This window comes from Perognathus longimembris, chromosome 15 (assembly GCF_023159225.1).
Source record: "Perognathus longimembris pacificus isolate PPM17 chromosome 15, ASM2315922v1, whole genome shotgun sequence".
In the NCBI taxonomy this organism is placed as follows: Eukaryota; Metazoa; Chordata; class Mammalia; order Rodentia; family Heteromyidae; genus Perognathus; species Perognathus longimembris.
In genome coordinates, this window is record NC_063175.1 from 23,374,119 (window position 1) to 23,402,054 (window position 27,936).

General features: G+C 36.6%; 1 protein-coding gene and 1 long non-coding RNA gene across 5 annotated transcripts in view; both read right to left on the reverse strand.

Annotated features, from left to right (window-relative positions):
- Chst9 (carbohydrate sulfotransferase 9) overlaps positions 1-27,936 on the reverse strand; it is a 232,729-nt gene that overhangs the window by 158,842 nt on the left and 45,951 nt on the right. The window lies entirely within an intron of this gene.
- On the reverse strand, positions 235-19,095 carry LOC125363911. The gene is made up of 3 exons (XR_007213385.1): positions 18,935-19,095; positions 18,612-18,614; positions 235-247 (listed from the first exon to the last, which is right to left on the reverse strand). It is a non-coding gene; the product is annotated as an uncharacterized LOC125363911 (long non-coding RNA).

Here is a 27,936-nt window from a genome sequence, read left to right on the forward strand (position 1 = left end):
ATAAAAGTCTTAAAAAAATTTAAGTGTAAAGTTGATATATAGAAGGGTTACAGTTCCATGAGTCAGATAATGAGTACATACATTTATTTTTGAACAGTGTCACTTTCTCCCAGTTTTTCCCTCCCATTACCACCACAAGTTGTATCATAAATGTGCAACATACTGTCTAGTGACTACCACTGCTTCATTGGTTTACCCCTAGTCCCACCATTTTTGTGCTCCCCCCTGCCCACATCAAATTGAAAAACTTACATTCAAAAGGTACAAAAAACAAAAACAGCAATAATCAAGATAAGAAATAAAAACAAAGAACAAATTAACAAAAAACCTTGTGTTTCTATTTCCTGGTGTTCATTTTGATAAATATAATAATTAGTAAAAACCCATCCTTCTTCCTGAAGTTGAGTGTGCAGTCTTAGGACAATAAGTCCTGCATGCAAATGAACAAACCTGCCTTTTCTTTCATCCAAAAACTCTGTTCTTATTATTCTTATTATCACCAAGGTCAGAGAACTAAAGTTTCAATAGAAATTGGCACCCACTATAGGACCTGAGGAAGTTCCTCACCCCCAAAGATTGGAATAGGTCAAATGCTTTGAGCCAATCTCTGCCATCTCTTTCTTCCAATGAACATATTGGATAGTCCCATAGCTTTCGGGGCTTCCTATGGTCTACCCTTCATTCCCAGGGTGTTTCCAGTGGAAAACTTTGTCTTCTTCTTATTATTTATTGTCAAAGTGAAGTACAGAGGTGTTACAGTTTCATATGTAAGGCGAGTACATTTCTTATCTAACTTGTTACCTCCTCCCTCATTCCCCTCCCCCCTCATCTTCCCCTGCCCCACTTCCCCCCACCCCTATGAGTTTTACAGTTGGTTTACACCAATTGTTTTTTTTTTTTTTTGGCCAGTCCTGGGCCTTGGACTCAGGGCCTGAGCACTGTCCCTGGCTTCTTCCCGCTCAAGGCTAGCACTCTGCCACTTGAGCCACAGCGCCGCTTCTGGCCGTTTTCTGTATATGTGGTGCTGGGGAATTGAACCTAGGGCCTCGTGTATCCGAGGCAGGCACTCTTGCCACTAGGCTATATCCCCAGCCCCACCAATTGGTTTTTTAAGTATTGCTTTTGGAGTCATTTATCTTTTTATCCTTTGTCTCTTGATCTTGGTATTCCCTTTCTCTTTCCTAGTTCCAATACACGTAAATACAGTATCTGGGGTATTAATATCAGTTACAGTAACAGCAGGGGTAAAACAACAGGAAGGGAATATGAGAGAAAAAAAGGTATGGTTTCACATGGCATGTTGAAAATAACTACAACAATGATATACCACTTATTTCCATAGCTTGGAGTTCATTTCGCTTAGCATTATCTTATGTGTTCATATGTGCAAAGCTATGGCGCTATTGTGATCTTCTGCTATGACTATCCTAGATGTGTACTAATTATTCCCTATGAAGAAAACCATAGAGTTCATGTTTCTTTGAGTGCTGACTTCCAAGAAACAACATTTTTGGAAGGCTCCCCAGTTGTACTTTGAGCCTCCCAAGAAAAAGTGTCTGGGTATGAGAAAAGAGTCTAGAGGTAAATCCTAGAAGCTTCCTGGGCAAAATAGAGCTTTGGAGGTCTCCAATTTTCTTTCCCTTATATCTCAATCATAAGATTTTTGGCCAGTAGCTATATGTCCATGTGAACACATTAGATCATGCTGAGCAAAATGAACTCCAGTTATAGAAACAAGTGGTTTATCATTGTTGTTATTTTCAACATACCATGTGAAATTATGCCCTTTTTCTTTTGTATTTCATTCCCATGGTTTTACCCCTGAATGGGGAGAGGGAAGGTGGGGAAAAAATGAGGGAGGAGGTAACACGTTGGATAGGAAATGTACACACTGCCTTACTTAAGAAACTATAACCCCTGGGTACATCACTTTGACAATAAGAAATGAATAAAAAAAAGATTTCTGCTGCTGGAACAACTTATGGAAATAAAGGAAATAAAATTTGAAGGGTTAAAACTACTTCTTCTAGTCAAGTTGGATAAGTTTTTGTCTATGACTATATAGTTCTCCTGATTCTTTCTGCCACATGGGACAAGTAGTTTTCTTTAAACATTCTAGTCATCAAATTAAGCTAAACTTGAGAATGTTGATTGTCTCTATTTTGTGTCTTTCTGTCTCTCTGTGTCTTTATCTCTCTGCCTCTATCTCTGTCTCTGTTTCTGTTCATCACTGTCTCTGTCTCTCTGTTTCTCTCTGTCTGTCTGTCTCTCTCTCTCCCACATAATACTGGGGTTTTACTCAGAGACTTACTCTTGGCTTCACAATTACTCAACCACTGGAGGCACATCCCCAATCCTTCACTGTCTTTTTTGTTGTTGTTGTTGTTTTGTTTTTAATTAAACTTTTTTCTTTATTGTCAGAGTGTGGTACAGATGGGTTACAGATTCATATATAAGACAGTGGGTACTTTTCTTGTTCAACTTGTTACCACCTTCCTCACTTTTCCCACATCCCCCCTCTCCCTTTCCCACTTCCCCCAACTAGGTTGGTTTACATCAAATGTTTTTTTAAATATTGTTTTGGATTGGTTTGCCTTTTTGTCCTTTGTCTCTCAATTTTGACATTCCCTTTCCTTTCCCTGGTTCTAATACCCATATAAACAGTATCCAGGGTATTCAGATGAGATATATGGTAGCGGGGGTACAACCACAGGAAGGGAATACAAGAGAAACAAAAGTAAACAAAACAAACAAACAGACAAGAGAAAAAAACAAAAAACACAAAAGGTACAGTTTCACATGGCACGTTCATAATTATAACAGTGGTATAACTCTTATTTCTGTAATGTGGAGTTCATTCCACTTGGCATCATCTTATGTGATCACATGGTTGTAGCTATTGGGGTATTTCGATCTTCTACCATGACTAGCCTAATAATTCCCTAGCTGTTCTCTGAGGGACACCATAGGGTTTATGTTTCTTTAGGTCTGGGTCACTTCACTTAATATGCCTTTTTGCCAAGTCCTTCCATTTCGTTACGAATGAGGCAGTGTCATTCCTTCTGATGGAGGCACAGAATTCCATTGTGTATACGTACCACATTTTCCTGATCCACTTATCTATTGAGGGGCATCTAAGTTGGTTCTATGTTTTTACTGACTCTAAAAACTCTCATAGACCCAAACACATTGATTGTTGGAGACTTTAACACACCACTCGCACCTCTGGACAGATCAACATGGCAAAAACTGAGCAAAGAAACCTCAGAACTCAACAAATGCATAGGCCATCTAGACATAACTGACATCTACAGAATATTCCATCCAGCAACACCAGAATATACATTCTTCTCAGCAGCACATGGAACATTCTGCAAAATAGATCACATGTTATGGCACAAAGCAAACCTGCATATATTCAGAAACATTGAAATAATTCGTTGCATTCTCTCAGACCACATGGGATAAAACTAGAGCTCAATGCCAAAGGCCATCAAAGAAAACCCCACGACTAATGGAGACTCAAAAATATATTGCTGAACCACCAATGGATCATGGAGGAAATCAGAACAGAATTTCAAATGTTTATGGAATTAAACCAAATTGAACACCCAAATTACCAGCTCCTCTGGGACACAGCAAAGGCAGTACTCAGCGGAAAAATTATAGCCCTGAGCACCTACATCAACAAACTGGAGAAATCTCAATTCAACAGCTTAACAAAGTACCTTAAGCTCCTTGAAAGAGAACAGCAAGCCAAACCCCAAGCCAATAGGCAGAAGCAAATAATTAAAATTAAATCAGAATTAAATGACGTAGAATTAAAAAAAAACATAGGAAGAATCAACAAAATGAAGAGTTGGTTCTTAGAAAAAATTCACTTTCAATTTTAGGTGGGAAGATCTTACATGTTGGCTTTTAGAATTCTCTTCTATTAGTTCAGATATTGTGTGTATGTGTGCACATGTGTTAAGTTTATAATGAAAGTTGCTATATTTCCTTCATCGATAGCACTCTGGGGAAAGTATTTATAGAGTGGTCCATCTATAGTTAGGGAGATCTACTTTGACTGCCACAAGGGTGGCAGCAACAGACCTGTTAGACTGTCTCTTATTGTAAGCATCAGCATAAGCTGCTAACAAAGGGAAGGGTAAAAGGGCACCATTGGGAAAAATGTTATCTAGTTCAAGAATTCCTGGAAATTACACACCAATGTACTGCAGCCACTAAATTGCATTTTTTCACTACCTTGAGCTAACTTTTATGTGTGCTTCAGTCTAATTTAAAATGTGTGTGTGTCTGTGTGTGTCTGTGTGCATGAACTTCTTCAGTGGTTCTTAAACTGCTATAATAAAGTTAGTATGTAAAAACTTTTCTCTTCAAAAATTGATTATTCAAAAATCCCCTACTTCAGCCTAGTGTAAGAAGCAAGAGATAATTTCCAAATATTTGGGACCTAGAAAATAAAGTCCTTTAAAAGTAAAGCCATCTAAAATTTCCTGGCTAAATGTGAACAAAAGACCATAATATGTTTCACTCTGTTGTAAATTTGACTGTATTCTTTTTAACAATATACAGGTCAAGTAACATATGTGTGTGCATGATTTTTAACGTACATTATTATTTTATTTAAAAAAATCACTTAAGATTACTTCCTTCCAGGAATTTGGTTAAGATAAAAGACTACTAAATATTTTATTGGAAGAAGAAACAATTGTATTAAAATTAAAAAATATTGTCAAAGTTGCTTCAAAATAAAAACTGAAAAAAGAAAGAGACAAAAACAGCAAATAGGAAAAGAACCATTAGAATGTATACAGTTTTGGAATTGAATCTAAAACGACTAGAAGGAGAGAGATCACAAAGATTAAAGAAGAGATAAATCTGACTGTGAATAGAAAGACTATTCAACAAATAAATAAAACTAATAGCTGGTTCTTGGAGAAAATAAATAAAATTGACAGACCCCTTGCAAGACTTACAAAAAAAAGAAGAGAAGAGACTCATATCCATAAGATCAGGGACTCCATGGGAAAATTAAAACAAATACACAGGATATTCAAACAATCATAAGGAACTATTTCCAGAACCTTTACTCACTAAAGAACAAAAATTTTACAGAAATGGATCAATTCTTAGAGAAGTATAAAATACTCAAACTGAATCAAGAAGAAATGAATCAATTAAACCAATAACTTATAGTGAGATACAGGAGGTAATCAAGAGCCTCCCAACAAAGAAAAGCCCAGGCCCGGATGGATTCACCAATGAATTCTATAAAACCTTCAGTGAGGAGCTAATACCAATACTCCTGAAACTCTTCCACAAAATAGAAACAGAGGGAGAAATCCCAAACTCATTCTATGAAGCTAATATTATACTCATCCCCAAACCAGACAAAGACCCAACAAAAATAGAGAATTACAGACCAATACCACTGATGAACACACATGCAAAGCTCCTCAACAAAATATTAGCTAACAGGATCCAGAAACTGATCAAGAAAATCATACATCACGATCAAGTAGGCTTCATCCCACAGACACAAGGATGTTTCAACATCCACAAATCAATAGACGTAATTCAGCACATCAACAGAGCTAAGACCAAGAACCACATCATCACCCCAGCCGATGCCCAAAAAGCCTTTGACAAAATACAACACCCATACATGTTAAAAGCCGTGGAGAGAACAGGAACAGAGGGAACATTCTTTAAAACAATAAAAGCGATATACAACAGACCAACTACTGACATCATATTAAATGGGGAGAAACTAAAACCATTTCCCCTAAACTCAGGAACAAGACAAAGAGGCCCACTCTCCCTGCTTCTATTCAACATAGTGCTGGAATCCCTAGCCATAGCAATAAGGCAAGAGGAGGACATCAAAGGGATCCACATTGGCAAAGAAAAAATCAAACTATCCCTATTCACAGATGACATGATCTTATATCTGAAGGACCCCAAAAAATCAGTCCCCAAACTCCTACACCTAATAAACCATTTTGGCAAAGTAGCAGGATACAAAATCAACCCACAAAAATCAGCAGTTTTTCTGTACACCATCAATGCACAAGCAGAAAAGGAAATTATGGAAATAATATCATTTACAATAGCTAAAAAAGAATAAATTAGCTAGGGATTAACCTAAAGATGTGAATGACCCACTTAATGAGAACTATAAAAATCTATAAAGGGAAATCAAAGAGGACACAAGGAGATGGAAAGACCGCCCATGCTCATGGGTAGGCAGAATCAATATAGTGAAAATGGCCATATTGCCCAAAATGTTATACAAATTCAATGCAATCCCCATCAAGATCCCAGAAACATTTTTCACTGAAATAGAGAAAACAACCCATAGATTCATATGGAACAGCAAAAGACCTAGAATAGTCAAAGCAATTGTAGGCAAAAGAAGAAGCGCAGGAGGAATCACAATACCAGACTTCAAGCTCTATTATAGAGCCATCATAACAAAAAAAAGTCTGGTATTGGTATAAAAACAGACCTGAACACCAATGGAATAGAAGACCCAGAAATAAAGGCGCATTCTTAAAGTCAGCTGATATTCGACAAAGGAGCTAAAGACATACAATGGAATAAACATAGCCTCTTCAACTACTGGTGCTGGGAAAACTGGGCAGCCACATGTAGAAAACTCAAAGTAGACCCAAGCCTATCACCATGCACCAAGATCAACTCAAAATGGATTAAGGACCTCAACATCAGACCTGAATCCCTGAAACTACTGAAGGACTGAGTAGGAGAGACACTGGAACTTATAGGCACAGGTAGGAACTTCCTGAATATAGTCCCAGAGGCACAACAGATAGGGTAGAGTCTCGACAAATGGGACTACTACAAAATAAAAAGTTTCTGCACAGCTAAAGACATAGCCACCAAACTAGAAAGACAGCCAACCATATGGGAAAGGATCTTCACCAGGACAGCAACAGATAAAGGCCTAATATCCATCATCTACAGAGAACTAAAAAAACTAACCCACTCCAAACCCAGTAAACCAATTATTAAATGGGCAAAGGAGCTAAAGAGAGACTTCACAGGAGAAGAGATAAAAATGGCAAAGAAACATATGAAGAAATGTTCAACATCCCTGGCAGTAAAAGAAATGCAAATAAAAACAACCCTGAGATACCACCTCACTCCAGTTAGAATGGCCTATACTCTGAACTCAGGCAACAACAAATGCTGGAGGGGATGCAGGGAAAGAGGAACCCTTCTCCACTGTTGGTGGGAGTACAAATTAGTACAACCATTTTGTAGAACAGTATGGAGGTTCCTCAAAAAGCTCAGCATAGACCTACCCTATGACCCAGCCATACCACTCCTAGGCATCTATTCGGAACAACAGGTCTCAGGATATCATAAAGACATCCATGCACATCCATGTTTATCACTGCACAATTCACAATAGCCAAAATATGGAAACAACCCAGATGCCCCTCTACAGATGAATGGATCAAAAAAATGTGGTACCTATACACAATGGAATACTACATAGCGATTAGAAATGATAAAATATTGGTATTCACAGTGAAATAGTCAGAACTTGAACAAATAATGTTGAGCGAGACAAGCCTAGAACACACAGAACCAAAGGGGCACGGTCTCCTTGATATATGACTGTTGGGGGTGGGGGACAGTAGAGACCAGGTCTGCGAAACAAAAAACTTCTTTTCAAATGGTATTTCTACAGGTTTGGGCCAGCAACCTTACATTATGTATAAGCAAAAATAACTCTAAGAGAAGGACATAGAAAGATTCTATTGTTGAGGTTATATTTAAAGTTCTAGGTGAATTTACTTTGGCGTATGCTACATGGTTACTGTTTTGGTACACTGAGTATCGTATATATGCTTACCTGATCTAGGGAAGGAAAAGAAAAATAAGGGTGTAAGATATCACAAGAAATGTACTCACTGCCTTATTATGTAACTGTACCGTTTTGCACAACACCTTGTCAACAAAATTTAATTAATAAAGAAAGAATGTATATAGTTTTGGATATAGAGGATAGAGTTTTGGAGCTGAAAGTTAAAGGAAAAGAAATTGTGTTTAATGAGAAATGATTTTTGTAGATAAAAGTTTGTCCTAATTGTTCTAAAACATGAAGGAAAAATAGAGACAAAATCAGAGATCTAATAAGGTAAAATATGTAAATCTTAAAAAGTAAGTAAAAATGAAGCTTCTGAAATGCTACATGTATGATTAGGTTGGCTGTAGCATACAAATTACCTAAATAATTTTCTAAGATCAAAATGTAACACATTGATGCAGAATTAACAACCAATTCTCTGTTTATATGATCTAGACTACTTAAGTAATTCTGCTGAGTTATATTTGAAAGAATATGGTTTAAGGAAAAATTGTGTATTTTATCAAGACTACTGATTGAGATTTTTCTTTTCTTTTCCCACTTACAGACTTTGTTAGGCCTTTCACTACTTAGAAAAAAACAAGCATTAACTGAGTCAGAGCTCATTTAAATATCTGTTTATGTCAAAGTCTTTTAAAGTGATTCTAATACATTTAGTGCCCCATGTATGGGTGACAAAATTATGTAAGCCACGTGTCTGAACTTTTTTCCTGAAGTTCTGCAAATGTTTGCAGAGTTAAAGATGAGTAAATTTAATACCCATAAAATGAGCAACCATTGCTCTCTTCTACTCAAAATGCATCTAAATCTTTGATATATAAAAGAAGCCAATGAGTATTCTGGCATTTTTGCTACTTTTAATTAGTATAACTTGCTACTTGGGAATACCTGTTATTGTCCTACATCTGTTTAATTATTTGTCATCGCTCTATCTCACTTATATATTAGGAAATAAAGTTATACCTATTGTTCCTGTATCTGATAGGAGACATAAAATTTTAAAGTTTGTTAGTGTTGTACCTTTATTTTCTTATGTAGCTGAAAATTCAGAATTGTATTCTAAAAGCAAAACTTATGTATATTACATCTATGAAACTGTGATGCTAATTATTTTTGGCTTTTTTGCATATTAAATTTATTTATGTTCTACAAATATTTAAGTTGTGTCTTCCAAATTAAGATTGCCAGTGATGCTAGCCTTTTGGGATGCATGTGTTCCTAATTGCAACAAGGAAAGCTTGATTGTGCTAGTATAATACTGTCAGTTGCAATTATCATCCCAAACTACTGTGTGCAATGAAAATAACTAGACTATTATGTCAACTGCCAGACTTTTCTTCAAAATTTTCACTATGGGTATTCTAAGCTTTCATTTGGGCGGGGTGTTGTTTTGTCATTTACAGTTTTGGTTCTTCTCTGGAGCATTTGCCATCAGATACTTAAAAATGACAATTAAGTATATGTCATATGAGTTAGTTTTTTATTCATTTTTCTTTCATTAGTTTTGTATTGCCTTTTGACACTTTGCACAGATTCAAAGACAGCAACATCAGCAGCATTTTTTGAGATGCTAGGACATCTTCTATAGGCAGGCAGAATTAAACTTATAAATAGACACCTAGCCCAGTTTAAAAACCACTCTATCTGCACATCTTACTTTCTTTAATTGGCCAAAAAGGTTTTAAAAGCAGAGATTCCCTCCTGACCTCTTCAGTCCTCCCCTCAGGCATTAGACCAGATCAAGCCATTCAAGGAAAAAGTGTTTCCTTAAGATGAGGAGTCATTAGTCAAACCACAGGGTTGTTCATTGGTGGATGTCTTCAGAGAAAATTGTTCAGAGACAAAAGAGTTTTTAAAAAAATAGCTCAGAAAGAGAAGAAGTTGTCAGGATCCCAATAATTGGATGGAGTAGGGTAAAATATAGCAATGGTCCTTGCCTATAATTGGTTAGTATTTGTTAGTATTTATCATCTTTTTGAAAAAGAAAACCTTTAGTTATGGTTGTGTGATGGTGAGCAAATAAATGCTTGTTTGTTCAAGTCATCCATTGGGTTTGTGCTGGAATGGACTTCAAGGATACTTTCACAAATTCTCTCCCTTCCTTATAGAAAAGAGTGAACTGTGGCATATTGAAAGTAAGGGGTTTATTTAAGTGGATATGACAGTGTAAACAGAGCCAGTGCCTAGCTATAGTCTCTGTGGTCTATGTGTTCTTCAGCTCCTGTCAGCCCTGATTTAGCCTTAGGGTCTTACTTCATTAGTCTCTGCTAATGTCTGTCTCAGCAACTCTATGATTTAGAAGGTGGAAAGTACTTGGGAAGCCTCAGAATAAAGAACTAGGAAAATGAAGGAAGGTGGTCAGAAAAGGTATGTGTAGGGATACCTGGGAAAATATTTTGGAAGTGCAATGTGTAAATACAAGAGAAGAGAAAGGAGAGAGGGAAATTTAATTCTGAGTAGTATTGCTATATGTGATCAATGATATATACTACATGATCTCTCTCTCTCCCTCCTTTTATTTTTGCCAGTCCTGGCACTTGAACTCAAGGCCTGAGCACTGTCCCTGGCCTCCTTTTGCTCAAGACTAGCACTCTGCCAACTTGAGCCACAGTGCCATTTCTGGTCTTTTCTATATATGTGGTACTGAGGAATCGAACGTAGGGATGTATATGAGGCGAGCACTCTTGCCACTAGGTCATATTCCCAGCCCCGATATCTCTTTTTCTGGCTCTTCAGAAAACCTAATTCAGCTCTGAAGTCTGTTTCACTTCATTTGGCTGCTCCTTTGGATAGTACGTTATGCAAAATCTGGTGTGTGTGTGTGTGTGTGTGTGTGTGTGTGTGTGTGTGTGCGCAAACATACAAAATCTGACAGATTCATTTAGAAGTCTGATTCTTTGCAGCAAGATGCAATGACTCCTGCTTGCAAATCTAGATACTTGGGAGCCTAAGAACAAAAAAATTAGAGCCCAATCCAGGCAGAAACGTTTTGAGATGCCGAGTTGGAGTGTGTACTTGCCATCCTAACTACATGGGAGGCTGTGATTGGGAGGGTAGTGGTTCTAAGCCAGCCTGCATTTCAGTGGAAGAGTCTGGACATGATAGTACATACCTATTATTCTAGCTATGGTAGAAAACATACAATATGAGAACCTCAATCCAGGTACATGTTGAGGCAAGAGTGAGACTATCTCTAAAGTAACCAATACGAAAAAAAGAGAATTGATTGTAGAACAGTATCTGCCTAGCAAATGGGAAGGCCTGAATTCAAATCCAAATACCATCAAAGCAAGAATAAGAGCAAAAGAACATCTGGTTCCTTAGACTTTAGTAGTCAAAAAGTATCACATACAATAGTAATCTACTTATCTCAAGGTGCCAGTCACAGTGAAAAACTTAAAGCTAGAATTAGATTTTAAGGTACCAGAATATCTTTTTTAAATCTCCGATGTTTCAAACACATTGATAGATATGAGTTGTCATAAATAGGCTACTAGATTTTATTTTATTTTATTTTATTTTTTATTTTTTTTTTTTTTGGCCAGTCCTGGGCCTTGGACTCAGGGCCTGAGCACTGTCCCTGGCTTCCTTTCGCTCAAGGCTAGCACTTTGCCACTTGAGCCACAGCGCCACTTCTGGCTGTTTTCTGTATATGTGGTGCTGGGGAATCGAACCCAGGGCCTCATGTATACGAGGCAAGCTCTCTTGCCACTAGGCCATATCCCCAGCCCCGGCTACTAGATTTTAGCATCCCAACTGATTTTATAAAGTTTGTTTTCCTTCTAAAGAAGCAAATTATTTTATTTGCAAAATAACTACATTTTAATGTTTAGAGGAGAAAAAAATCAACTGAAGCTAGAAAGCTAAAGGAACTTTTTAATGATTCATTAATGTGTATGCATCCAGGAAACACAGTCAACATTATTCTTAGTAATTAGTCGGTTACATCATCCAAAGTATTGATTGGCTGAATTGTGTTATGCCATTTTTTTCTTTTTGCCTCTAAAGAAATGAAGACAGTCCCACAGTAAGTATAAAATTAGCTGAGCCTAAATTTTGAACAAAATCATTAACTAAGGTTCATTCATCTCAGTTCTCCATTTTAAGATTAGCTCCATTTGAAAACTAGCATTCTAATTTTCTTAATGCTATTATTGGACTTAGATAAATTCACCTGCTAGTCTAATCAATTTGTTTCCATTTTCTCGTAATTGTCATCTTAGCAACAGTTTCTTACTCCTTAAGGCCTTGCATATGAACAAAGGAAAACATGTCTGTAACATATAGACCTAAACTTAGCTCTTCCTTGACTTAGCATGTATGAATGAACTGTATTATCAGCCATACTAAAGTGGAAATTTATTTTGTTTTTGTAGTTTGATTTCTATCTAACAGACATGTATGTAGAAATGAAGCTTATCTTATTTATACAACACATTATTTTATTCTGCAAAGTCCATCTCAAAAGTTAGAAGTTATATATTATAAACATTTTCTCTTTAGATTTTGATAAATTTCATAGTTGATAATTATTACTGGTAGAGTTGAAAGTCAATCTGTTAAATAATATTTTATTTACCTAGATTGGTTACATTTAAATATCTCACTAGGCTATATATTATATATGTGTAGAGTATTTGGAAACAATTATAGACAATTAGACCTCTGGCATAGATTAGAGCTGAAGTTAAAGAAGGAAAAGGAGTGAAAAGGTTTTGAGATGTGTAAACATGTATGAAATGACCAGAAAGGGTGAAGAAATCATTAGGTTGTTGTTGTTGTGTGTGTGTATGTGTGTGTGCATATGCATGTGTATATGTGCACATGTGTGTATGAATATTTGATTATGTAAGAAAGTGGAGTGGTCTTGAGTGACTAGAAGCAGCCTTACTCAACTGCATTAAATACTTGTCCATGAAATTCGAGTGCTAGTCTCTAACAATGAACGAATACAAAGTTTGTTTGAAAGAGATCTTCCACAATAGTATCAAAAATGGACAAAGAAACAAAAAAACTGCTTAGGGTTTCCCTGGTCATGGAGGCCCATTTCCATTCATCATGTTGCTTTGCTACCTGGGTATCCTCTTGTTCTCTCATTTGTACATGTAAGAAGCAGAGAAGGTTCTTGTTGAGCCTTCTTGAAGGTCTCATTGTTTGTGAGTCCACATGTCAGTCAAATGTTCTCTGGAATCAGATATTAGAAGATTGTGGCTGGCATGTTGGCCTAGGCAGTGCACTGAAGCTAGGATGAAAAGGCTGCACAATTTCATATTCATTGCATTTCCTAACGAACTTGGAGTGACAGTTCTGGAGTGATGTATTTCTAAGCCACACTTCTTATGGTGCAGAAGAAGAGGAAACATGGTCTTCCTATCCCCACAGAGGCCATGTCACAGACAGCCACAGTGTTCCCACCTTTATTTCTGTATAAACGTATCAGTACTTCAGAAGGATGTCCTGAGTTCTGCTGTAATAGCGTGTTTTCCCCTCCATGTGTGCTATGATGGGGCGGGGGGGAGGAGAGATCCTGGATGAAGGGTATCTGGGGGAAGCAGTACAGATCTTACCTTGAAGAGTTCCTGCTACTTGTTTCTTGTTTGGCATTCTAGTTACACTCAAATCTCATGCCTCTGTTGTCATTAGGGGACTGTTTCTATCTTGGTCACCTGCCAATTTTTTTTCCCATTTTTTGAAAGCCAGGAATCTCATACTCTTAATAATATTTCTGACACTTCTAAGGTCAACCACCTACCTGCTGAGATACCTGCTACGTGCTTGTTCACTGAGTTTTCTGTTGAACTGCTCTACTTGTAGGCCTACTCATTCTTCCTGAATCAACCTGAAGAACTGCTTTACCATGGTAAATTCACCTGCCCATATGTGTTCTCAGAGCAGTGTCTGGAGCTTCTATTCTATTTGGGTGTTGTGCTGAGGGCTGAAATTTGGAATTCCTTGGTTTGATTTTTCTTTTTATATTATCAGTCATGTCAAAGTTGTTAGATCAGTTCTTTTAAAATTATTTTTCAGTACTTGTACAAAGGAGTTGACATTCAACAAATCAGTTTATAGACACAATGCATCTTGATCAATGTCACCCCTTTCATTATTCTCCCCAATTCCTTCCAACCCCACCTTTTCCCTCAACTTCTTAAATTTTGGCGATGTGCATTGAATTCTACGACTTTTGAATATAAAATGATGTCAATAAGTACCTTTTATATTGTCTTTATGCAACCAAGCAAATGAATCATTTCTTGGCTAGGAAACTATTTACATTATACATGAAAAATATATCAAGTGATGTTTATGTGGACAGTTTTATAAAATAGTGATAGTATTTTATATGATGCATAAAATCTTTTAAAGAGAACAGAGATTAGATTATTTATTTAGGCATACAAAATATTAGAAAACATATTAAGGGAATGAATGAAATGAAAAATGTACTTAAATATAAACATTATTTTCTGTTCCAAAGAATTGTTTTTCAAAATGTGATTTTTTTTCTTTTTTTTCTTTTTTTTTTGACAGTCATGGGCTTGAACTCAGGAGCTGAGCATTGTCCCTGGCTTCTTTTTGCTCAAGATTAGTATTCTACAACTTGAGTCACTGTGCCACTTCTGGATTTTTCTATATATGTGGTTCTGAGGAATGGAACCCAGGGCTTCATATATGTGATTCAAGCACTCTACCACTAGGCAATGTTCCCAGCCCCCCAAAATGTGACTTTTTATCAAAATATTTGGTGAAGAATTTAAAAAACAGGAAGAAGTTATGGGAAATAAGGGAAAATCAGATGTTGTTGTCAATTCTTGTCTCACTGGTCAAAGGTAAATATAATTAATTATAAATATGATAGAATATTCATATAAACATACTCATTATATTTTATTAATTAGAGTTCCTTTTAATTGGTATAAAATTATAATTATAAATGGGGCATCAAATCACATTTCCATACACATACATGTTACAAAATATTTAAATAAATTAAAAGTTATCTATCTCATTTATTTTTTATGGAACCCTGTTTTCTAGTTTTTGAAATGTACAGTTCACTGTTATCTATGACTACCCTAAAATATTAAAGCACACTAAATTTTCTCCTATCTGGTTATGATTGTACATCAATGAACTTTCTGTATTGCTCCCTTTTCTCTCTTTAAAGGCTATGCTAACTAATCCCCACCCTTTTGCTCTTCTACAAAACCAAATTTTAAAAATCCTTCTATGAATGAGAGTGTGAAGTTCTTGTCCTCCTGTACCTGGCTTATTTCTCTAAGATCCTATTTCCATTAACTTCTTGCCATTGAAAACATTCCATTTCTTTTTGTGGCTGAGTAGTATTCCATTGGGTATATATACATTTCTTTTCTATTAGTCAGCTGTTAGACAAATAGTCATTTACATTTCAGGACTTCTCTGGATATTGCTACAATGCACATAGGAATACAAGTGTCTTTCATGGGTATTAATTTTATTTCTAAAGATACATTTATTAATGTCTTTCATTTTGATGTAGCTAACTCATTATGTGCTGTTTTTCACATTAGGTCTTCAGCAGGGGTGAGAGAAGCATGTATAGAAAGTTTACTTTTCCCAAAAATATTTTTTAAGTTTATTGTAAGATGATGTCCAGAAGAGTTACAGTTACATGAGTCAGGCAGTCAGTACATTTCCTTTAGAACAGTGTCACCTTCTCCTTCAGTCTCTCCCAGTTTTTTCCCTTCTGATTTCCCTCTCCCCAATGTTATGTAGTTCATTTCCAATATAGTGTCCAGTGGGTTTCACTGAGTTAGTTCACCCTCTGTCCCACTGTTTCTGTGATTCCCTTTCCCTGCCCCAAATCAGATAAAATTACATACAAGACAAAGGGTACAGAAATCAAAACCAGTAACAGAAGGGAATAAACCAAAGAAACAAGAATAAAAAGAAACTACAAATAGTTCAATAATAAACCTCTTTCTTTCTTGGAGTTTATTTTCATAACCATCATTGTATGATCTTAGGCACAGAGCTATTGAATCCCTGAGATCCTCTCCTAAGAATATCCTCCATTGTTCTCACTGTGTGAATGTTTAGATTGCTGTTTAATCATTCTCAGGTATAATTATTTGTCTTTTACTATCCATTCACTTTACTTATAGATTTATAAGCACATTCTAGTTATTACAAATGAAGAAAACCATGCAGGCCTGTTTCTCTGGGTTTGAGACTTACTTTGCTTAGTATAATTGTTTTCTATTTCCTTATGTTTGGGACAATGTCATTCTTTCTGATGGAAGCACAGAATTCCATTGTGTATATGTACCACGTTTTCTTGATCCATTCATCCACTGAGGGGCACCTGAATTGATTCCATATTGTGGCTATGGTAAACAATGTTGTAATGAACATGGTGATGCTGGTGGCTTTAGCATAGCCTGGTTTGTGGTCAACTGAATAGATGCCCAGAAGTAGAATTTATGGGTTACAGGGAAGCTCTGTGGTTAGTCTTTTAAGGAACTGCCGTACTACTTTCCAGAGTGATTGAACAAGTTTAAATTATCGCCAACAGTGTAGTAGGGTTCCCTTTTGGCTACATCCCTGTCAGCATTTGTTATTGTTAGTTTTCTTGATAATGGCCATTCTAATTGGGGTGAGGTGGAATCTTAATGTTGTTTCATTGATTTGCATTTCTTTTATGGCCAGGAGATGTTGAACATCTCTTCGTGTGTCTATTGGCCATTCTCTCTTCTTTGGAGAAGTCTCTCTTTAAGTCTTTAGCCAATTAATTAAATGATTTTCCCAGAAATTTTAAACTAAAATATTTTATTTAATTGGCTTTGGTAAATAAGATTCATCCTATTCCTCTATCTATATTGCTGCACTATCATCATTCATTTATGGTCTCACTGAGTATCTTGTGACAGTTTTCAGGGCAGTAAAGGACATCTATGCTGTAGAGATCACAAGTCTTTAGTAGTGTCCAAAATTAGATGCCAGTAATGTCTAACAAATTTCAATCATAACTTTATCAAGGTAGAAAATAAACAGCATGTGAAAGCAAATAATATTGCAATATCAGGCATTTGTGCCCACACCTGGTATGGCCTCCAGCTCTTGGAAGCTGGATCTCATTAGGTAAGTCTGTAATCAAGACACCACTAGGTGTTTTTCTATCTTTCTTACAGAACCATTGTATATAGCCTGTCATTTCTTGAGATATTTCTTTCCCTATTTCTCCCTAGAATGTAACTATTTTTTCATGGTAGAAAGGAGTTTGGTTATTTTGGTTATTTGTTGCTTATTTTTGCCTTAAGTTTACGTAGGCAAATACTGAGGGATATATTTGAGGTCGTGAACATAAATAGGAACAGGCATGTGGCCACTGGTGAACATTAAACAAATACTTGGAACAATGTAATTGAGATCTATATAATTTTATATAATTGTCCAGTTTCACTGTAGCCATGAGAGCTAGCTTGCTTACTCCAAGGGAGTGCCTGGCCCGGTATATCCTAGCTCCTCTGGTTCTGGATCTAATTGGAGCTGGCATCTACTGCTTGACTCCCATCATGCTGTATGTGAGTCAGTTCATCAGGGCCACTTCATTTGTCTGACAGCAACTCCTAGTGAATTTGAAAATTGGTTCTGACAATTTGTTTTTTAACCTCAAGGCTATGTCCCAGTTACCTAGGTGAGTTTGACAATTTGATGTTTCTCTTCATAATTAGGGATGGTTTAGGACAGTCAGCCTCTAAGCCATTGGCCCCTTGGAGAGATGTTAAAGAAGCCCCTGGCTGAGATTAAAAAGGAGAAAGTCCAATTTTCTTTAAACAGTTATACGTAGAGTTGAGTCATTTGTTATATTGGGTGGTCTGGGAAGGTAGATGGAAAAGACAAAGCTTTTGCCTCAGGGCTAAAATACATTTAAACAAATTCACTGTAAGAGTGTAAAATTTCAATGTGGAGTTCCTCACCAGAGGGGTTTTTTAGCCTACACTTTTGTTTGGATTGTTTCTGTCTCATGAGAAACACTGTTTTTCTCACTTGCTTCTAAACCTGGCCTCACTACTTTGTCTCTTAAAATTAGCATTTTATGATTTCCTTTCTTTGACATATTATGTCTTATATTTCCACTCATTAGTTTGGGATGCTTTTTTTTTTCTACTTAAGTCTTTCTGTTACTGTTGTTAGACTTTCTGTCACATTCCTTGACATTTCTCTATTAAGGTACTTTTGACTATTAAGAACACATATTTCTAACCCAAATAGACTAAAACAAATAAAAATACTTATTTTTTCCTCACAACTGGAACCACAGGCCTCAAGCTAGTTATTATCTGACATCCTGGTCACAAATTTTGAGCAGTTTCTTACTCTGGCTATCTCAGCCTCAGGATAATAATCAGGCTTGTTTGCTGGTGGTCACAGATGGCAGTGACATGGCCATGACTGTTCCATCAAGGAACAAAATTTCTAGGGGGAAAGTATGTCATAAAGTAGGCATTTCTTCTGTTTTCATGGGCAGAAAGTAAGATCAGACATCACCTCCTTCACCCATGATCAAACAACATGGCGATGTTTAACACAGAACAGTGATTCTCAAACTGGAGTCCTAGGTCAAGAGCATCAGCATCAATTTTAAACTTTAAAAAAATGCTGATTATCAGGTTCCAAATTGTATAGTATAAAGGATCCAGGACTCAGCAATCTGACCATCAACAAACTCTTATGATTTTAATTTGATTTGAGTTTGAGTGTTTCACTTCTGCTAATCACTTGGCTAGCAAGGATTTAGGCAACCTACCAATACGACCTCTCCAACATCTCTTCCAAGAAAATAATGAGTTGCTGATGTCATGGAGAGAGGTCTACAAGGCTGCTCTGTAGCTGATGAGCGTGAGAAGACAAGCCCTGGTTGCAGGTGTCTTCTCTAAAGACACAGACAGATTCAGAGAAAAGGACATATGGGACTGTTATCTTCTGGGTATACCAGTGTCATCAAGGAGCATCCCATGGCCTCCTTTCTCAAATGTGCTGGATTACAAGAAACACCAACAATTAATGACTGCTATGCATGTTAAACTATATAGGATTTCAGGTCTGTGAACATTTTGGAAATAAGAGAACAAAACATTTCTCCTAAGTAATTATTAATCACTATGGTTAGGGTCCTATTGTCTTTCTGGCAACTTGATCATTAACTCTATTTTAAAAAGTTGAAGCCTGAAGCCTGATGCTAGTGGTCATACCTGTAATCCTAGCTACTTAGGGGACTGAGATCTGAGCATCAGTTTGAAGCCAGCCTAGGCATGAAAGTCCATGATACTGATATTTGGTAGTTATCCAATTAAACATCAAAAATCTGGAAATGGAGCTGTGGCTCAAACAGTAGAGCTCTGTTCTTGAGCAAAAAAGTTCAGGGACAGTGCCCAGGCCCTGAATTCAAGCCTCAGTACTGTCACGCATGCATGTGTGTGTGCACACGTGTGTGCGCACACAAATCAGTAATGACAAGAATCATGCTGTTATTTAATATATGATCTCAGATGTGATCTTCAGAGTAACAAAAGTAGCTCATATAATTTATTTCCATCAAATGCTTTTTAGTCATTCCAACCCTACTCATCTGATGCCCACCTGAAATGTATATATTTTTATTCTTCCGTATGTTTTTCTGCTTTAGAAGGAAGAAAAAAAAAAGAGCTTCTGGTGTGTCTTATTTCTTGAATACTGGAAACTCTTTTATAACCTGCTAGGATTTAACCATTTATGTCTTCCACAGTGATGATCTTAGGAAGTGAAGCCTCTGGGAAGTGATTAGGTCATCAGCATGGGGCCGTCAGGATTCAGGATTGTGTTTTACAAGAGAGGCCCCAGAGACCTCCCTTAGTGTGACCACCAAGTGGAAAGACAACAATGGGGCATCATCTGTGAAAGAGAGGCAAGTCCACACCAGACACAAAAGCTAATGGCACCTTGATCTTGGGCTCTCATCCTCAAGAGCTATGACAATGCATGCTAATTATTTATCCAGTTTATGTTATTTCTGTTACAGCACCCAGATTACAACAGAGCCTTTGCTGACATAAGCCAATTTAAGGCACTCAAATCCATAGTTATAACCTATGATAATTTTTGCAAACAGTGCAAAAAGTCTTAATTGTACTGTATAACAGATCTGCATGAAATTTAAGAGTTAGAGGTAAACATCATATTGGCATTTATTTTTCACTGTCATATAAGTTAGTGATGTTAATGTTTCTGACCTAGATGAAGTTTATACACATACAGCAGCACATATATAAGAGAAAATGGGCATTATACAAACTGATTTGAAGCTCTAAGATGAGTGAAATTCTGTCATATGTGAAGCATTAGGTGATCTCTTGTGTCTTGAGTGCTAGTGTCCAGTTATCATCATGGACTCCTGAATGTGAAAGGGATCAAAGTATCATTTCAGGTAGTCTTCTCTCCCTGAGACAACTAGACTTTATACAGCAGAGGTAGTCTTCCTTATTTTTAAAGCTGTCTCAACACCTTTCAATATTCAATGCTCAGTTATCTTCTGGTTTTTCCTCGTATCCAATCAAATTCTTCTAGACATTAGAAAAAGCAGCTATATCAAGATAGATCTTACATTCCATATAATTTAGCTAATAACATCCTGAACCCCCATCAGGCTGTTTTCGAAAGCACTGAATCATTCTACCATTCTAGTAGTTACAAAAAAGATTTCCAATTTTCCACATTTTTGCAATACTTCTTGTCCTGCTTTTTAATTTTGGCCATCTGTAGGAGAACAAAGTAATATCATATTATGACTAAATTTCACTTTTGTTATGACCTACAAGGTTGAATATCTTTTCATGTGCTTACTGATCCTTTGTGTTTCTTCTTTACAGAAATGCCTCCACTGATTTTTAACTCCTTTAATTGGGTTGTTTTCTTCCTATTGATCTGTTTTATTTATATATTCAAAGCACAGGTTTCCTATAAACTCTATAGTTGGAACAGATTTCTCATTGTATGAGTTGCATTTATTCTATTTTATCAAGTCTTTCTTTCACCAGCTCTCTCTTCATGCTCCTGGTTATCATGCTTCTATTGTTTCTCTTTAAAATGGTTCCTCTTTAAAATGTACAAAGGGAATAATACTTAAATGATATGCTAAACTGTGTGCTGTATTTAAATTACTGAGATATTAGAATAGGAGAAATTATACCTACCCCATGTCATATGATAGGTAGTTCCCACATTACAGGGTTTTGTTTTGTGTGAGCAGGGTAGAAGGGAGTGAAGTAGGAGAATGGCTTCATACTTGGTAAGGAGACAATCTATCACTTGTGCCATGTCTCTATCCCTTTTGATTTTCCTAATTTTTTTTTGGATGGAGGCTCATGTTTTTGCTTGTTGCTGGCCAGAGACTACAATCCTTTTAAATATGCTCACAAATGTAAAAAAAAAAAAAATGACTTGCTTTTCGAGATAAAGTCTCACTAATATTTGTTGAGGCTGGCTTTGAATCACCATCCTCCCACCTCTGCCTCCCAAGCAGCTCACAATTCCTCAGCCTAATGCTTTTCTCTGTCTTTGCCCCTGCCCAAATCAAATTGGCTCAACAATTGTGTAGTTTTCAAAGGTAAAGACACAGTTACTAAATTGTATTCATAATTAATGGAGTTTGCTTAACAGTGGTATTTTGTGGGCACTTAAGTTGACATGTATTAACTTTGATTTAAGTTTTGTGGCTTTATTTGTTCATTCATTCATTTACTTTGTGAGTGCTTGTCCTGGGGCTTTCACTCAAGGCCTGAGCTTTGTCCCTGAGCTTTTTGCTCAAGGCTTGCACTCTACCACTTGAGTCACAGCTCCATTTCCAGCTTTTTTGGTGGTTAATTGGAGATAAGAATCTCACAGACTTGCCTGCACAGACTGGTTTTGAACCCTAATCCTCAATCCACAGCCTCCTGAGTTAGCTAAGATTACAGACTTAAGATACCAGTAACTAGCTTGCTATTTCCCTTTTAAATTGAAAAACTATGCCATGTCATTATACAAGTATTAACACTTTTTTATGGGCTCTGGAAAAGATCATACACTCTAGGGATATAGTAAATTCCATGTGTCACTGGAATAAATCCCCAAACTCCCTTTCATCTCTCCTTCTACCAGTATTTTGTTTTTGTTTTGCCAATCCTGGGGCTAGAACTCAGGGCCTGGGCACTATCTCTGAGCTTCCTTTTGGTCAAGGGTAGCACTCTACTACTTGAACCATAGGGCACCACTTCCAGCTATTTCTATATATGTGTTGCTGAGGAATCAAACCCAGGGCTTCATGTATGCTAGGCAACCACTTTACCAATAAGCCACATTCCCAGCCTTTACCAGTATTTTTAAATAGCTAACTTTAGCAAACACACTACCTCTATTTCTCACATTAATAAATAAAGTGCATCAGAACCTCATAGAATTGATGTCACTGTATCCAAATGCAAAAGGCCTTTGTTTTCTGTTTCATCATTCATCTCTGCCATAGAGAAAGGTGGACCATTCTTTAGAATTTTAGATGCTCTGGCCATAACCTAATACCGCTGATGTCTGTGCAGATGGGATATAAAGACAGTTTGGAATATGCTCAATATCAATTTTTTTTCAGTCATAGGATTTGTGTGAAAGAAACAACCAAATATACTCAAAAATTTTATCTCAGTTTCACTATAATTAGCTCTTGTTTCACTGGCTAATGGTCTGGTTAGTCCCCCTTTTTCAATGGGTCTCCAGTTATTTTCACAGCTTACTGCTCTGTGTGTTTACATCTATTCTCAGGCTGCAGGTGATAATTGCCCCCTCATCACTTTGTTGCTTCTTACTCTCTAAGACTTTTTCTAAGTTTCTCCAAGGCTTTCCAACTTCTATTTCTTCGAGTAGGTTAAATTCCATTTAGAGAGGTAGTTCTTTAAGCAGTTACACTCTCTTACCAACACTTTAAAATTTTTTATAGGTTAATATTGCTTTATTTTCTGTGTACATTTATTGTTTTATTTGTGTCCTAGCTTGTGTTAATTGTAGTGAGGTTTTCATTTTGACATGTCTCATCTGTGGAGACAATGTACCTGGTTCAGACAAACTTGTGGCCACTCTCCTTCACCCCTCTTCTCTCTTTCCCATAGCAATCTCACCAAGCTTCAGTGTTCCATTTCTGTACATGTCTGTAAGGTATTTCAACAATTTCTAATGATTTCTTAAAGCAATCTGTATTTTCATTCAGCACAGCACAATCAAGCTGAGTATAGCATCTCTTTTTTGGCACAGAGGTTTGAAAGTATCAGCTTAAAAAACCATATTCTCCTGCTCCTGTGTACAGAATGCCATAAATAGAGAAGTACATCCTCAAACATGGTCACTTTGTTAGTATTTTTTTTTTAATGCTGGAGCAAAGTACTTGACAAAATCAGCTTACAAGGAAAGGTTTACTTTGAATCATGGTTTTAGGAGCTTCTAACTGGGGTCACTTGCTGCTGTTGATTTGGGGGCCTGTGGTGGGCAGCACATCACCCTAGTGAAAGAGCATGACAGAGGAACTGCTTACCACCTGGTGGCCAGGAAGAAAGAAGGATAGAGGAAGGGGTCAATATCCCTTCAAAGACACAGCTCCAAGGTCCTAAGGTACACATACTAATTAATACTCATCTCATACTAATACTCATACTCATTTGTTAAAGGTTCCAGCCTCTTCCAGCACCACAAGTTGTATACCAATCCTTTGAAGGATGGGCTTTTGAATGACATTTTAGATCCAATTCATAGCAGTTGCTAATTTAGTTCAGTGTAAATCTATTGTCTCACAAGTAAATTAATAATTACAAATTATATGTGCTATGAAAGAAAATCAAAGTGTATTATAAATGAGTTTGCCCATATAACATCTATATCTAAAAGATATAGATGAGGGAAAGTACCATAAGAGACTAAGAACTAAGTATGAATAGAAATAAGTTTGACTAGAAGCCAGGTCAAGAATAGGAAAAAATCTATTCCAAACAGGAAAAAAAATGCTGTTCAGACTGTCACATCTTATTTTAAGGTTTATATTTCACACTAGTAAATGCTTTTATTAATTAGTGATAGAATAAGATGTTGGATATCTTTTAGTTGGTTATGATTAAGGGAAACATTCTGAACTATATAAAGTAGTAATACAGTGGCTGGAGGAAGAGGAGAGTATCTTACTACTTTCTAGAGTCTTTCTAGAATTTTTTTCTTGATAAAATGGTATCAGAATTTATTGACAAGTTTTCAACAAGTAGCCTCAAACTAATTACTTAGGTCTTGACTTTTACTATTGCTTTTCCATCCCAGAACTGGAGCCATCTTGCCCCTGCCATTCTTTCATTCTCTTGGTATTGATTAGTAGTTTTTGAGCTAGCTTACTCATCCAGATAATTTTATTTATCTTATAAACTGCAGGATCTTCCACAATTCCAGAATTACTGAATCGAAACACTCAGAGACTCAAAAAACCAACATTAAAAAAACATTTTGGGTAATATGACTTCTTAAAAAAATCACCAAGATTCCTGCTCTACTCTTAGCTATGTTCCCATGGACAAGTTAATTCCCTAAGGCACATTTTCTTCAAAAATAAATATAAATGATAATGTTACTTTTTATTATTATATTTAAGTAGTTGTACCAAAGACTACCATTCAACAAAATAGTTTATGAATACAACATATCTTTCAAAATTCTACCCTACCATGCCCAACCCTCAACTTTCTTCTTTTTTTTCTGTTAGAGGTTTTCTGTGTTTTTAAAAAAAATTATTGTCAAGGTGATGTGCAGAGGGGTTACAGTTACATAAGTAAGGTAGTGAGTACATTTCTTGTCAAACTTGTTACTTCCTCCCTCATTTTTCTCCCACATCCCCTCCTCCTAGGTTCCCTTTTCCTCCTGAGTTGTACAGTTGGTTTACAACATATTGCCATGTAGGTATTGCTGTTGCATAGGTTTAGCCCTTTGTCCTTTGTCTCAACATTTTGATGTTCCCTTCTCTTCCCTAATTCAAATAAACATATATACAATACACAGGGTACCAAAATCAAATACAGTGACAACAGGGGCTAAACCATAGGGAAGATAACAAAGGAAAAAAAACATAATTTCACATAGTGAGTTAAAAATAACAACAACAATAATGAAAAACTGCTGTTTCTGTAACTTGGAGTTCATTTTGCTTAGCATCATCTTATGTGATCATATGTACATAGTTATTGAGCTCTTGTGATCCTATGCTAGTACTATGCTAGACATATTCTAATTATTACCAATAAGGTAATAAGAATCTATGTTTCTTTGGGTATGGATCACTTCACTCAGTATGATTTGTTCCAAGTCCATTTCTTTCCAAATGGGACAGTGTCATTCTTTTTTGATAGAAGCATAGAATTCTATGGTATGTATATATATATATATATATATATATATATATATATATATATATATATATACACACCACAATTTCTTGATCCACTCATCTACTAAGGGGCATCTGGATTGGTTCTATATTTTAGCTATGCTAATATTTAGCATGGTAAGTGAACATGGTTGCGCTGGTAGCGTTAGTATGGTCTTGTTTGTGATCCTTTGTGTAAATACCTACAAGTGGGGTTACTGGGCCATAGAGGAGCTCTATATTTAGCTTTTTGAGGAACCTCTATACTGCTTTCCAGAGTTGAACAAGTTTGCACTCCCACCAACAGTGTAGTAGGGTTCCCTTTGGCCATATCACGGCTACCATCTGTTGTGATCAGTTTTCTTGATAATGGCCATTCTTACTGGGCTCAGGTGGAATCTCATTGTTGTTTTGATTTTCATTTTTGTTATGGCCAGGGATGCTCAACTTTCTTAGTTTTGTAGGATTTGCAATGAACTTTAGGACTGCAGTCTCTCCCACTTCCTTATAGGGTTTGGTACCACTATTACTTTCTAAAAGGTACTCAATCCTGATTTCATATGATGTTAGAAACTCAGTTGGGGGCTGGGGATATGGCCTAGTGGCAAGAGTGCTTGCCTCCTATACGTGAGGCCCTGGGTTCAATTCCCCAGCACCACATACAGAAAACAGCCAGAAGTGGTGCTGTGGCTCAAGTGGCAGAGTACTAGCCTTGAGCAAAAAGAAGCCAGGGACAGTGCTCAGGCCCTGAGTTCAAGGCTCAGGATTGGCCAGGATACTCTGAGCTTAATTTGAAGGCCAAGGAGAAAGGCTGAGGCTCCCACTGTTTAATAATCCAGAGAAGTAAGGGAAATAGTATATTTGGGAATGGAAGCAGGCTGGAATGACTGTAGCCCTCTTTGTTTTATGATTATGAGAGAACAAGTGAACTAGCATGTTTAAAGTGAATGAATTAGAGAAATTTATCCAAAACCACCTAAAGTTGATTTATTACCTGAACTGCTCAGAAAATTTTTCCGTTCCCTTATTATGAGCCTGGATTTGAATGAGCTTGCTGCTTCCATTAAGTGAACAGTCTTAATATAAATCCCGGTCTTATAACTTCAGTAAAGCTTTTGCCTTATAGTAAAGCTTCACAATATTGGATTCTATTGTGAACAGAATTCTGTTTAAAGCAATACTGAATACAAACTGGAATAGGGTTAAATGCAGCATTAACAGCTAATGAAAAATCATCCTTGTAGGTGGAGAACCCATCCCCCAAAAGTGGAAAGAAATGAAAATAATTATGTTATGCTAATTTAGGTTCGAACTTAGGTAATTATTCCATATTTGAAATATAGATCAACATTCCTTGATGTAATTATTTATTAGACTTATTAAAGCACAGCATTTTTTATGTCAACTAGTAAGAAGTACAAAGTAGAGAGAGGAACCTGATAGAGAGCAAAGGGGAATGGGAGCTATTAATTGCACATAGGAACAAAACATAGGAAAACCATCAGCTTTTATTGTACCATCTATTGTTTAAAATGTTCAGGAATGTCAAGGCTATATTTATGTGATTATAGTATGCCGAAATAGTTCTGCATTCCGTGCATGTCCAGTTTGACTACTTAAAAAAACATAAAGTAGAATTGTGAGTGAATAAGAAGAGCAGCATTTTAGAAAAGGAAAGAAGCTTGAACAATCTGTATCACAACTGTCTCATGTTTTTGGTCATGAGATACATCTAAGTGTGCAAACAAAGACTGGATTAAGGTAATACAGCTATCTAGCTGGTATTCTTTTGGTTCTAGTAAAAATATATTTCCCTCTCTGAAATATTAAAAAACTTGGGGGTAGTAAACAGACCAGGAAATGCTCTTATCTATCAAATATTTACAGAATCAGAATCCCCAAGTTGGGCATGTTGGTAATGGTATGTGTTGCTTGTGTTCTGGATCTGGGAAATGACCATAGGATGAGCTTTGGGACCATCCTTTTGAGATGGATCTCTCCTCCAAATCTAGTGATCACCTGACCTCCAAATCCTACTGTAGCTCAGGAAATGATACCACAGTATATTCCTTGGACATAGCTGAAGAAACAACAACAGTTCTGAGTTTTATTTCTCTCTCTATTGCAGGCAAACATCCATCTCAGACATTTCCTAATTTCACTGAAAAAAAAACCCACCTTATTTCACAAGAAATATCACTGTATTAAGCTCTTTTCTAAGACTGTCTCATCAGCAAATCAGGAAAGCACAATCACCAGAGAAGAAAGACGAAAGATTCTGAACACACCTAGGCAGCATTCTCACCTGTTCTTCTCCAGCAGCCATAAAAGATTCGTTGGGGAACTCTTTCATTTCTCACATTTTTTTTCCCACGTGAAATTCTCTAAATTTGTCTCTACATCCTCTTCCACCTTCTTTATGATGAAACCTCTGTAATCTTCAACCATCTGCTACTTCCTAGAGTTATGTATTTCATATGCACTTTAATCTTAGCTTTAATTCTTATGAAGGGCAGGAAGGCGACCACACCCTTTTCCCTCCTATCACCCCCACTCTGACAGAGATGCTAATTCAGAGTCTAAGTGTTACTCT